Source organism: Microcebus murinus, chromosome 19 (assembly GCF_040939455.1).
Source record: "Microcebus murinus isolate Inina chromosome 19, M.murinus_Inina_mat1.0, whole genome shotgun sequence".
In the NCBI taxonomy this organism is placed as follows: Eukaryota; Metazoa; Chordata; class Mammalia; order Primates; family Cheirogaleidae; genus Microcebus; species Microcebus murinus.
This window is the reverse complement of record NC_134122.1, coordinates 29,826,697-29,840,743: the sequence shown is the minus strand read 5'-3', so window position 1 is coordinate 29,840,743 and position 14,047 is coordinate 29,826,697. Positions and strand designations below refer to the sequence as shown.

Sequence of the window (14,047 nt, the reverse complement as noted above, 5' to 3'; positions counted from 1 at the left end):
GGTTTCTCTGCTGCTTTGCAAAAGGAAGGACTCACTCTAGAGTCCTTTATGGGTGAAAAATGGGGTGGCAATAGCCATGGGGCTCACTAGTATTTGCCAAGCACTCTGGCCTCATGCACCATTTTCTGGATTTTTATTCTTTTATCTGGTAAAAAGAAAAATACACGAGGCAGCAGCAGGAGCTCCAGAAGATCAACCACACGCCCAGAGCTGAGCCTGGAGGACAGACAGGCCATGGAAGTGCCTGTGAGTTTAAAGTTTCCAATGACTGTATGAAGTTGGAAATAACAGCTGGTACCCTGAGAGTGTCACAGACTTCACAGGACACGTTTATGGACACTTTCTCCTTTGAGCCCTACAACGATCTCTCCTACAAGAGACATGGGAAACTGAAGCTCGGGGAAGCTGAGTGACTTGCCTGCGGTCACCAGGCTAGTTAGTGGGCACGAGTCTTGGAGTCTGTCAACTCCAAGTGACAGTTCTTTACAACTAGAAAGTTCACTCGGAGGAGCGGAGGAAGCAGAAGCCACCCTATTCCAGGAGATGATCGCTTTTCATCACTATCCCCCTTCACCTACGAAGGATGTTCAGAAGAGTCAGGGGTTAGTGGCTAAAGATCCGAAGGCTGCAGAACCCGATAGAAGCACAGCTGGTGACCCAGAGTGACCCCTGCTGTGGGCAGCCAGCCAGGAGGCCACCGTGCTCCTGATCACAGTACTAAGAACTGAACAGCATCCAGCCCAGTCACATGAAGTCTTGTGGCCACGTCGATGTGCTATCTGCCATCAGATAGCACATTACTTACAAAAATCCAGATTTTAACCCCAAGCTAGAGATTGCAGATGTGAAATTTACAGTACTGACTCTTAGGGTTTGGTTTTTGCCATTAACTCAGCACAAGATGGAGAGACATTACATGTTCTTCCACATTGGTTCCATCTCCTGTTTCCCTCTGCTGCCCCTGAGGCGATTATAATCCACCTGCTGGTGCCCATGGAGTGACTTTCTTTGGAATTCTCAGGCTCTGTCAGAGTCGAAGAATACCCGAGCCCACTGGGCTTAGGAAGATTACTGAATATATTTCTGGTATGGGCGCCAGCGTCACTTGTGAGACGGCTGCAGAGATTTAGTCTCCTGTTGCGGAATGCTAAACACCAGGCACGGCGGATCAACAAGGGTATATATTCAAGAGCTCACTTAGTTTTCAAATGCCAGGGCCATTAATTTTTCAGACCACCCTTGGTTCCTGGAATTGAGGGCCGGGTCTACCATGCCTCAGTCAACGCATCCGCCAGGAGCCAGGAACTCCTTGGGATGCCAACGTCTGCTCAGAGTTTACAGAAGGCAGGCGCTGGGCTCTGCTGAGCGCGGAGTCGGCAGCCCAGGCTCCGTGCGCTGGGGTTTAACACCAACACTGTCCATCATCACGCAGAGCCCTGGCTGCCAGGCATTTACCCTGAGTGCGTGTACGGTTTATGGCCGCATCGCTTTCTCATTTATAGCTTTTCACTATTATTTTAATCAGCACTAAAATATTTACATTAAATTAGATTTCAAAAGCTATTTTGTGGAGATGGTTCTTTACAAGCGGGAGTAGTGATAACACGAAAAACGGAATCCTCGGAACATTCCAGGTTTTTTTGTCAACTATTTTCCCAGGGTACCTTCTCAACCTGCACCCTTCCTGACTTCCATGGCCTCATGCTGGGCGAATGGCCTGCAGGAAATGAACAAATGAACAGTCTGTCCATGGGCCCTGCACACAGAACTACTACCTGAACCTGAACAGAGGTCACGGAAAGAGTGGGGGGTGGGGAGGGGGCATTGCGCTTGTATAAAAGTCTATTACCAGTCACTCATGTAGGCTTCCCAGCACAACTGCCAGTACAAAGTATATTTTTCAAGAACTAAGCTAGCATACTGCCCTCTATTCCTAACATTTCTGTTGATAACGTTTCCAGTTCATTCTTTTTAAAAGGCCAGGACCCCACTGTATCTGCTTCGAATAAAAACTAGCTTCTTTCAAGCGATTCAGCAAGGAAGCCAGTGACATATAAAAATAACAAGCACATTATCAAGTGAATAGTAACTAGACCTTTACGCACATTTTCAGAGTGTTATATTGTAAATGAAAATTCAGGCAATCTCATAATTATTCATTATGGCATGTATATTTAATTTAACACTATTAAAGGTTAATGCCTAAGTAGCAAAACTGGTCACAGAATAAAGGATGAACTGAATGTTCAAACATCTCTCTGCATTAAACTCCAAACTTTACTACAGCACAGTGGATGACTAAATGCCTGTAGCATCTGAATACTGTTTTGGGATATGTAAAAGGCATTGCTAAAGTACCTCTTAGGCTTAATTTTTATTACTTGTATTAAAGGAACAGCTAATTACCACATGACAATATAATGACTCTAGCATGTTTGGGCTAGAGACCAAAACAATGAATTTTGGCAGGCCAAACCCCAACCTGCATGTTAATCTGGGGAAATCATAGCTTTTTGTCTCGTTAATGATTTCCAATGCCATTTAAACCCCACACAAGTATTGTTAGGTCTTATTCTGAATGTCAGAAGCCTCCGATCTCAGCAGCTCAATTAGAGAACTGTCTGGGGGAGGCGAGAGAACACACCCATAGGTAAAACAGGAACTCACAGAATCCGGTAACCGGTCTTCCCAGCATCTTCCAATTCAACGTGCCTGCCAGGTCCACCCACCCGGCATGACACACTCGCAAAGTGCTTTACAATCATCTAATGGTTAATTCCTAAAACACTCTTTGAGGTATTATATAGCTCATTATGCAACATGGGACTCCAAGAACATGCTAATAATTATAAAAAACAATAACAATACTGCCATTTGTATTTATCCAGCTCCTTTTCCTGTGCATGTAGCATCATCTCGTTAATTCTGGCCATCACATGGTCAGTGGCCAGAGGGAGCTCTGCCATGTTCTGGGTGCTGGTGGCATCTCACCCAGGGACGGGGGTGGGGGGAGGGGGGTGGGGGAAGGAGCCGGCCAGGCAACCGGGTATGCAGAATTCTAATTAAGATTTCTGCTTCCTGAACCAGCAGCCAACTAAATTATACTGTCTTCTTCAAGTACTCATTTAACAAGTATTTCCAAAGCAACTACCTGCTCTGGGAAAGGCCTGGGCCAGGCACCAGCAAGGGCACTTGGCCAAGTCTGCAGGGATCTGTCTCACAGAGCAGATAAGCCACGTAAGTCAGTGACCCAAGATCACATACGTGGAAGACACTCCTGGGTGGAGAGACTGGGAAGAACAGCAAATTTTTTTTTTTTTTTTTTGTAGAAGAGGTGACACTTGTGTAGTCCCTTTAAAGGACACACAGAATTCAGACCTGTGGGGACCAGGAGGCGGTGTCAGTCCATGAGAGTGAGAGAGCAAGGAGTGGGGAGAACGAGGCACAGGCCAAAAGGACACTTCACTGTGATGCCAGCAGCTGAGGTGCACATTCTGTGACGTCCGACTGTTCTAGGTACGGAAGGGACACACGGTGAACAAGACACAATCTTTGCTCCCAAAGGCCTGACCTTTTAGTGATGTGAGAGAGACGGACAAGAAGAAAAGCCAAACAAAACCAAACATTTTCAGGTATAGACAGTCCCCGACTTAACAAGGTTCAACTTAAGATTTTTTTGACTTTAAAATGGTGCGAAAGCGATACACATTCGGTAGAAACTATACTTCGAGTACACATGGACCATTCTGTTTTTCACTTTCAGTACAGTATCCAATAAATTATGGTGGATATCAAACACTTATTACAAAATAGGCTTGGTGTTAGATGAATGTGCCCAACAATAGCCTAACGTAATTGTTATGAGCACATTTAGGGTAGGCTGGGCTAAGCTATGATGCTCAGCAAGTTATATATTAAATGCATTTTGGATTTATGATATTTTCAATGTATGATGGGTTCACTGGGACACAGCCCCATCGTAAGTCCAGGAGCATCTGTACTGGCCAGCACGGAGAAGGGACAGTCACAGGGAGGTGGTGGAAAGGGTCCTGGAGACAGGTGGACAGGAAGGGCCTCTCTTAGGAGGTGAGCTGGGAGGGAGATCCAGACAGTGATGGGGGGATGCTGTGAGGATTCACTCTTGGCAAAGGCAGCAGCCAGTGCAAAGATCCTGGGGTGGGCGTGAACGTGGCACATCCAAGGCAGGTGCAGCTACAGTGAGAGGACGGGAAGAGTGGGCAGGGGGAGGAGCCGGGAGCAGGGAGATGATTTAAAGAAAAATAGTAATGAAATGAGGAGAGAAATATAAGAATCAAACTGAATTCTAGAGCTGAAAATAGAATGCCTGAAAGGAGCCGAGCGCAGAGCTGAGATTCGATTCTATTCCTTCCAGGAAACCATTGGAAGAACAGGACCCTTCCAAGTGGAGCCCCTGTGGCACAAGAAGAAAACCACAGTACTTAAAGCCACCGAAGGGTTTGTTGGTTTTCTCTCTTGGCAAAAATATGTAAGAGTTTTAAGCTTAAAGATGAGCTGCACAATTTTCTTTTAAAAAGCTAAGTGATCCAAATTAGCTGGTCCATACCGCGATGGCAAGTGGCTGTCGTATCAGAAACACGCTGCCTGCTGGACGTTATCGAAAAAATAAACGCGTACTCCTTGTCTCTGAAGTAAATGTGGTACTTCAATACTTATCGAGGAGTAAAACTACTTCTTGAAAGGAAGTCATGCTATAGAGACAGCGTTCTGAAAATCGAAATGCTCCCGTCATCATATATACTTATGGGAAAAGACAGAAAAAGCCTCTACAAAAATGCCTCAATGTCTCATATTCTCAATGTCTCATATCACACAAGAGGGCGTGTAGCGTACGGTTTAGGGTGTGGGCCAGACTACATGCATTCAAATCCCAGCCTGGCCACTCGCTGGCTGTGCAAACTGGACAAGTCGCTGAACTCCTTTGAACCCTTAGTTTCTTCATTTATAAACTGGGCATAATAATTGTGCCTATAACAAGATGTTGTTATGAGGATTAACTTCTAAAATTAGCTAGCCACAGAGTCAATAAATGTTACCTCTTATTATTTACTAACTCAAACCTACTTAAGTATTTGCCAAAAGATGTTTCAAACCATTGGTTAATAATATAAAAAAAAAAAAGCAACATCTTCTGACAAGTTAGCAAAAAAATAAAGGAAAAAAGAAAATTTACCAGCCAAATTTCCACAAACACCATCTTATAATTAGTACAGGTCGAGTATATCTAATCCGAAAATTCAAAATCCAAAATCTAAAACACTTCTGGTCCAAAGCATTTTGGATAAGGGATATTCAACCTGTATACAGGTTTCAAAAATATGAATCATATTTTTGTAAGTATGGCTAATAACGCACTTCTTCAGTTTGAATCTATGTATCTTTGTGAGTTATCTTTTCCAGCCACTTATAACAGCCATTAAAACCAAGAATCAAAAGTAACAAAACTTGGAAACTTTGCTTCTGGCCATGACCGGTTTACTGGTATTGGGCTTGCCCTTTGGCCACATACAACTAGAAAACTAGGCAAAAAATATGGAACAATTATTTACAGACATTGGACAACGGGAAGAGCAGTACTGTGATCTCTGAAAGAAGGGAAGCAAATGAGATGAATCCTATGATCACGCTGACTTTCTAGCAGGAAGAACTCTCTGGACTGCCTCCCACGGAAGGGGAAACCCAAGCAGAGTGTGATGGTCTTCTTGGGTTGAGAAGACAGGGAGGCTGCAGCAACTGGAGTTTGCAGGGCAGAGCACTGGAAAGGAAGGACACAGAGAAAGAGAAACAGAAATCTGCAGAGGGGTGATCTAGAGTCTGTTGCCAAAAGTTAAGGTGCACATGCTAGGGTGAAATGCCACAAGGATGGGTAAGAACTACAAGGAAAGTCTAAGCTGAACAACTCCCAGAGTCTAATATTTGGGAGACTTTCGATTTAAAAACCAGCCAGAGAGGAGAGACTTGTTGAAGAGCAAGGACATTCATTCAGTAAAGACACGAGGAGGATCACTCTAGAGTGGAGGGTGCTCTTAATTTTAGAATAAAGTCCACACCCACCCCACCCCCAAAGCTAAAAACAGCCTCAGAAGGATCAAGCTGATCTACAAGTAATTTAAACTCCAGCTCAAATAAATTTCAACACTCATAAGACAACAAAATCTAGTTAATATTCATGATGTCCAACATCTGACCAAAAATTACCAGACATGAAAAACAGTATAACCAGGGGAATAATAAAAACAGAACCAGAAATGACAAGACACAGTGGAACTTAGTAGACTAAAACAGCTATTATGAGCAGGCAAAAGGGTGTGAAGAAAACTATGACTACCTATATTAAGGAGAGAAATAGATGATATAAGAATCAAATGGAATTTTGAAGCTTAAATACGCCATCTAAAATGAAAAAAATTCACTCGATTGGCTTAACAATAGCTTAGACATTGCAGAAGAAAAATGTTCAGTGAATTCAAAGATATAATATTAGAAATTGTCCAAATAGAAGTACAGAGCAAAGAGAATGGGAAAAAGTTACTAACACCTCAGTAAGCTATGAAACAAAATTAATCAACCTAACAAAATGAATCAATCAATCAAATTAATCAACCCAATCATCCCAGAAAGGGGTAAGAGGTGCATCTGAAGAAATAGTGGCAAGATTTTCTAAATTTGGTGAAAGTTATATAACAAAAATTTAGGAAACACAAACTCCATGCAGGATAAACACAAGGAACACCAAATAAGCATAATCAAATTTCTGAAAGCGATAACAAAAACTTAAAGTCATAAAAGGTAGATTAAAAAAAGATTCATTATGTGAGGAGAAGAAAGGTACAAATGACTGGAGATTTGCCAGAAACAGTCAGTCCTGAGAGAAGAAAATCAAAACCAAAACCACCAACAATTTTATACTCAACAAAAAGTTTTCTTTAAAAATGAGGGCAAGGCAGAGGATTCTTCTTCCCAGATGAACAAAAGCTTACAGAATTCACTGCCATTAACCTACACTATAAAAATGTTAAAGGAAATTCTACGGACTGAAAGAAAATTATGTCAGGTAGAAACCTGGATCTATACAAAGGAATAAACAACACTGGAGATGGAATTAATAAATAGATGGGTAAAAATAAAATGCTAATATTTCATTTTTAATTTCTTTAAAACATAATTGACTATTTAAAACAAAATAGTAACAATGTATCACAGAGTTATAACATCGGTAGAAGTAAAATGAGTAACAATACACAAGGAACAAGAGGGAGAAAATAAAAGTATGTTGTAAGATTCTTGTATCGTATGTGAAATGGTACATTATTTGAAAATATAGTGTGGTAAGTCAAAGATACTTACACCATAAACTAACTACTAATAGAGAGTTAGAGCTAATAAGGTAGTTGGGAAGGTTAAACAAAATAAAATATACACAATGAATCCAAAGAAAGTAGTAAAACTACAACAACAACAACAAAAAACAGGTGAGACACATAGAAACAATAAGATGGCAGACCGACAAATAGTAAGATGATAGACTTAAACCCAACTCCATCCATAATCCCATCAAATGTAAATGATTTAACATTCCACTTAAGAGGCAAGTTGTCAGATTGTATAAAACAAGCAAGACATAGCTATTCTACGCAACTTAAGTATAAAGATACAGATATGTTAACAGTAAAAAAATAGAAAAAGATGTAATATGAAAACACTAATCAAAAGAAAGCTTAAGTGCCTATATTAAAGTCAGACAAAGAAACCTTCAAGGAATATTGCCAGGAATAAAGATCATTGTATAAACTTAAAAGAATCAAATCACTGACAGGATGTAACAATGCTAAAGGTACATAAACTCTCAAACAAGGCTTCAAAATATATACATCAAAAAGTGATAAAAGGAGAAAAAGAAAAATCCACAAGAACAGTTAAAGATTTCAAAATTTCTTTCACATTAATAGTACAATTAAATACAAAATCATTATGGATACAAAAGACTCGAACACTATGAACCAATTTGACCTGATTTTTATAGAACACTCCACTCATCAGCTACAGAGTATGATTCTCTTCCAGTGTACATGGGACATTCATGAACATAGAACATATACAGGACCATAAACCAAGTCTCAATATGTTTAAAAGAACAGAAATCAAACAAAGCATGTTGTCTGACCACAATGAAATAAGATAGTGCCCTAAGACTCCACTTTAAAAAACTCCAAAAAGAACAAATTAAACCCAAAGTAATAAGTATTATTAGCAAATAATAACAGAAAGCAACAAAATTGAAAACAAGGAAAATGATGAAATCAATGCAAAAAAACCTGTTTTTTTGAAAAAGCATTAAAATTGATAAGCCTCTAGCTAGATTGATCAAAAAACAAAAAACAAAGTTGAATTCACAAGTGCCAAGATCAGCAAATGAAAGACAGGATATCACTACATGTTCTACAGATATTTAAAAGATAACAAAATATTTTGAACTATAATACGCCAATAAATTTGATAATTTAGATGAAATGGATCATTCCTTTAAAAAAATTCCAAATTAACAAAATTGACTCAAGAAGAAATTTAAAAATCTTAATAGTTTGTATCTGTCAAAGAAGTTAGATTTGTAATTAAAAACCTTAGAAACAAAGAAAATCCCAAGCCCAGATGGCATCGCGGTGAACTAGAGAAGTTTTGGGAAGCAATAACTGCAATCTCACACAAACTCTTTCAGCAAAGAGAGAAAAAGGGAGGGCTTCCCATCCATTTATGAGACCAGCACTACCTTATGATCAAAACCCAGTAAAGACATTAAAAGGAGAAAACCCAAAACCTACAATTCTATATTCCTCATGAATTTAAAGGCAAAATTCCTCAGTAAAACATTGGCAAAGTGAATCCAACAAATTTTAGAAACTATAACACATCATAACTAAGGACGGTTTATTCTAGCAACGCAAGATTGGCTTCGCATTTGGAAATCAAACTATTTAAGCATCTTAAGAGAATAAAGGAGAAAAATCATATGATCATCTCCATAGAGGCAGAGAGAAAAGCAGACAAAATTCAATACCCATTCATGACAAAAACTCTTAGCAAGCTAGGAACAGAAGGGAACTTCTACCTTACAAAGGGTGTCTACAAAAGAATCTACAGCTAACATTATCCTTAATCGTGTTGTGAAAGCTTGAAAGCTCTCCCTGATGTTGGAGCTGATGCAAGGACGTCTGCTTTCTCCACTTCTATTCAACACCGTACTACAGGTACAATGTTGGCTAATGAAAACTAAACAAAAACAACAAGGAAAAGAAATATACAGCATTATAGATTGGAAATCAATATGAATATAGGTAACTTGAACAGCAATATCAACCAACTTGACATAAATGACATTTATAGAACATTCCATCCAACAACTATAAAGTACATATCCTCTTCAAGGGCACATTATAGAGAAACTACAAAAAAAAGTTATAGAAAATATAAGTGAGTATTAAAAGGTCACAGATATGATATTGTTATATAAAAATTAGTTATATTTCTATATAAAGCAACAAAAAAATTGGAAAATAAAATTAAATACTCTTTAATACAGCATTCAAAAACATGACCTACTTAGGGATAAATTGAACATAACACATGCCAGACTTACATATTAAAACTGTAAAATATCGCTCAGAGATATTAAAGATGACCTAAATAAATATACCATGTTTAGACTGGACGAATAAATTGACAATTCAATTTTCCTAAAATTGATCTACAGATAGATACAGTGGAATCCCGAACAAAGTCATGAAAGGCTTGTTTGTAAAAACAGACACGCTGAATCTAAAATGTATATAGAAGATCAACGAGCCAAAATGGAAAGATGACCAAAGATAAAGAACCGATTTCAAGACTGACTACAAAGCTATAGTAATCAAGACAGTGCGATACTGCACAAGGGTAGATATTTTAATACATGGATCAAGGAAATACAACAGTGGGTCCAGGGAAAGACTGCCACATACACGCCATCCACTGATTTTCAACAAAACTCCACCTTTACTTCATATGATATGTAAAAATTAACTCAAAATGCATGAGGCCTAAAGGTAAAAAAATAAAACTATACATCTTAAAAAAAAAACCCAAAACAAAACCAAAAACCAGGAGAAAATACCACCTTGGGAGCAGGCAATGATTTCTTTACACATAAAAAGCAAGAACCACCCCAAAAGGGGGAGGGGGTAGACTTTATTAAAAGAAAAAACTTCTGCTCTTCAAATGACAAAAAACTGGGAGAGAATATATGCAATGAATGTATTTGACAACAGACTTGTATGCAGAACATATAAAAAATTTACAGCTCCCACATGGCAGCATGTGTCTATAGCCTCAGCCACTCAGGAGGCTGAGTACAGAGGTTCTCTTGAGCCTGGGAGTTCAAGGTTACAGTGAACTATGGTTGTGACACTATACTCCATCCTGGGATAAAGAGCAAGATCTTGTCTTAAAAAAATACATGAAATAAAATTAAAAAATAAAAATAAAGCTGCTATAAACTTACAACTCAATAATAAGACAAACAACCCATTTAATAAATGGAAAGAAGATTGAAACATTTTATAAATGAAGATCTATGGAAGAAAAAAATGCACAGGAAAAATATGCAGCATTAGTAGTCACCAGGAAAAGCAAACAAAAATCACAAGGAAATATGTTATACACTCACAAGAATGTCTAAAATTAGACAATACCAAATGATGGTGAGGACATGGAGCAACCGGAACTCTCCCATGTTTCTTTTTGGGGGATAAAATGATATATCTACGTTGAAAAACATCTTGGCATTTCTTACCAACTTAAATGTGGAGCTACCCTATGACCTAGCAATTCTAGTCCTAGGTATTGGCCTAAGAGAAATGAAAACAATGTCCACATAGTAACTGTCCATGAATGTTTATAGCAGGTTTATTCATAATAGCTACAAACTGGGAACAATCCAAATGGGCATCAACAGGTGGGTGACAGGCAAATCGGCAGACAGCCCTACAATGGAATATCACTCATAAATGAAAACAGAAGGATTACTGATCCCAGCAACAAGATGAATCCCAAAAATACTATACTAAGTGAAAGAAGCCACACAAGAGAATACATAGGAATGATTCCATTATATGAAACTCCAGGAATGACCTGACTGACAGTAACAGAGAGCAGACCAGTGATTGCTGGGGTTTAGAGTCAAAAGAGAACTTGTGAGGTGACAGAGACGTTCTACTAGATCTTGATTGTGAAGGTGGTCACACTGTCAAACTGCACGCTTGAAATGGGTGAATTTTATTGCATATATTTATACCTAAAATAAAGTCGACTTAAAAACATATTTTTTTATGGAGAGAAAGAAGTTTCTTGTATTGCTACTAAAATTAAAATTTTAAGTCCTTATACTCTTCATCACATCTTTTTATTCTATTTTTAGTATATGATTTACAGTGTGATTATACATGTACATGATACTGATAACTAAGACTGTCTTGTGGGTACAAATTCAAACTTTCATGCTCTTGGGGCACATGAGCAGAAGTAGTTTGGAGACCACCAACTCAGACAGACCCACCTCCTGCTGTGCAGAAATCCAGTGAAGGTGTGAGCCCAGGGGGGCGAGAGGGGAGGGCATGGTGGCTGAAGTGATGAGAAGGGGTTGAATCCAGGATACTTTTGGAGGCGGATCACTAAGACTCACTGGCAGATGGCTGTCGGGGTGAGGGAAGGAACAGAATCCAGGCTGACCCTGTGCATTGTGGCCAAAGCAACTGCAGGGACGGCGACACTACTTACTGTCCTGGGAGGGCACGGGGCAGGGGGAGGAGGCATCGACTGCTCTCTGGTGGTCACATGGAGCTCTAGGGGTCACCCAGGGAGAGAACATGAGTGAAGAGGAAGAGGCTAAGAATAGGGGCCTGGAGGAGAAGGAGGCGGCTGCACAAGTCTGAGGAAGAGGAGTGGAAACACGGGAAGTAGAGGCAGCGGGCACTCACCTCTCACGGAGTTTGGCTGTGATGGGGAACAGAGAACTGGCCAGAAAGGGATGATGCCGTGTGTGCGCTCTTGGTGAAAGAGGAGGTGCGTTAGAGATCAGGGCAGAAAGGAGGCATGAAATGTACATGGGGCACAGTGGGCAATAAGGTGGGGGCCCATCGATGGCTGTTTGTGTGTTATTATAAACTCACGCTGGGCCTCCGGAGACTTGAATACAAACACTTTGTTTTGGATTCCCTGATCACCACAAAGGAGTGCTGGCATGCCCTGGCAGAGCCCACCAGTCTTGGTGCGAGGGGTGGGGGGCCCGGGAAGAGGGACGAGCACACTGCTGGGCCTCACGCAGGGCTGCAGAGGCTGGCGGGCTGGGTCAGGCCGGCCGTGGCGTGGAGAGGGCTCAGGGTGGCAGGGGAGGCTGCTGGTGAGCTGCTTCTCCGCATATTGTGAGGACAGAAAAGACCGATCTTAATAAACCCGAGGCCCGTGTTTGCACAGAGCACTCTGTGGGTGACAGGCCGGCCCCTGCCATCAGCCCGAGGATGAATGTACCCCTTGTGAACACCATCCCCACGATGACATCACAGCGCGGCAGACGCTACTTTTCGCCAGGGCACTCTAGGCTAATGTAATCATACGATTACATAATTAACCCAGCTGTCTCATTAAGAAAATCAACTGGAATTCAGGGCATAATTAGTCATACAGCAATTAGCATGCTGATGAGCGCCTGATGAAAAGCTGTCTAGATACCCAGCGTGCCAGGACCACCCCAGTCATGGCAGAGGGGAAACCAGGCAACACACCTCTCCACTCAGGCTCACCAGGAGGATTCCCCGAGTCACATCCAGGGAGTTCCCACACTCCAGCGCTGTGTCAGGGGACCGGGGGAGGACGGATGGAGAGAGAAAGCCCTGGGAATGAGAGCAGCACGCAGAAGCTGGCGGCGACGGGCTCGGGCACCCATCTTGTCACGCCTGCTTTTCTTTAATGTTTGCAGCTAATTCCTCAGCCTGCAAACATGCTGCATGCCAAACGGAGGGGCGGATCAGGCCCCCAGCATTGCTCGAGGAGGATGGAGAAGCTGCCACCTCGTCTGGTTTCCAATCCCTGAGCGCTGACACAGTGCACCACTGGCCCTTGTCCCCCGAGGTGCTTCGGGACCAGCTCTGGGCTTGGGGACCTGCAGCCCAGGCAGGAGGGCACATGATGTTGGCAACAGACAGGGCTTCACTCCTCTGGCCTCACTTCCGCTTTCTGTCCTGCTTTGGTGCCTGCGGTTGATTCTTAATAATATGAATGAAGATGTTTTAAGACAGCAAAGTGAAGATGTGTACAGGGGCTCCTGCACGTCTCAGGCTACTGAAGTTCCAGAGAGCTCTCTGGAGGGGCCATGGGCACTGGGTCTCGGTTGCCAACACCAGGAGACCTGGAATACACGGACTGGAGTCTCTTTCCAGAATCGGGCTGGAACAGCCGTTAAGAATGCCACCAAGTAGCACACCAATTAAAATCTTGGCATGAAAAACAAGGGCTATTTCTAACTAAATCTCAAGATTTCGTCACTGTTTTTTCCAGAAGTCCTACTCTGGGATCCTTGAGTGAGGGGCAAGCAGGGAGGAGAAAAGAATGGAAGCAACAGTGTTTTCTAATTTTAACCTATAATGTGTCCTCACTTGACAAGTAACAGGCACAAAAACCAGATTGCTATTTTATTCTCATGGAGAATTAAAAAGCAATTCTCAGGAACGATGACATGCCACTTCATTTCTAGAGCCTCCCAGGCTGGGCCGACGGGATGTTCACCAGGAGGGAAGGTTTTCCTAAACCCAGATGGAAGCCTCCCCTAGGAGCTCCCGGGAGCATGGGCACGTTGGAGCAGGCTCTGAAAATGGAACGGCTTACTTACAGATAGGCTCTTTTCAGCCAGTTCTCGTTTAGGACTTCCAAAAACCTACGACATCTACTTTGCACAATTACAGGCCAGTTATCCTATGGAAAT

The 14,047-nt window shown here is 41.5% G+C and overlaps 1 protein-coding gene across 11 annotated transcripts in view; it reads right to left on the bottom strand.

Moving 5' to 3' along the window:
• The window catches only part of CUX1 (cut like homeobox 1), a 362,228-nt gene that overhangs the window by 138,220 nt on the left and 209,961 nt on the right, over positions 1-14,047 (bottom strand). The window lies entirely within an intron of this gene.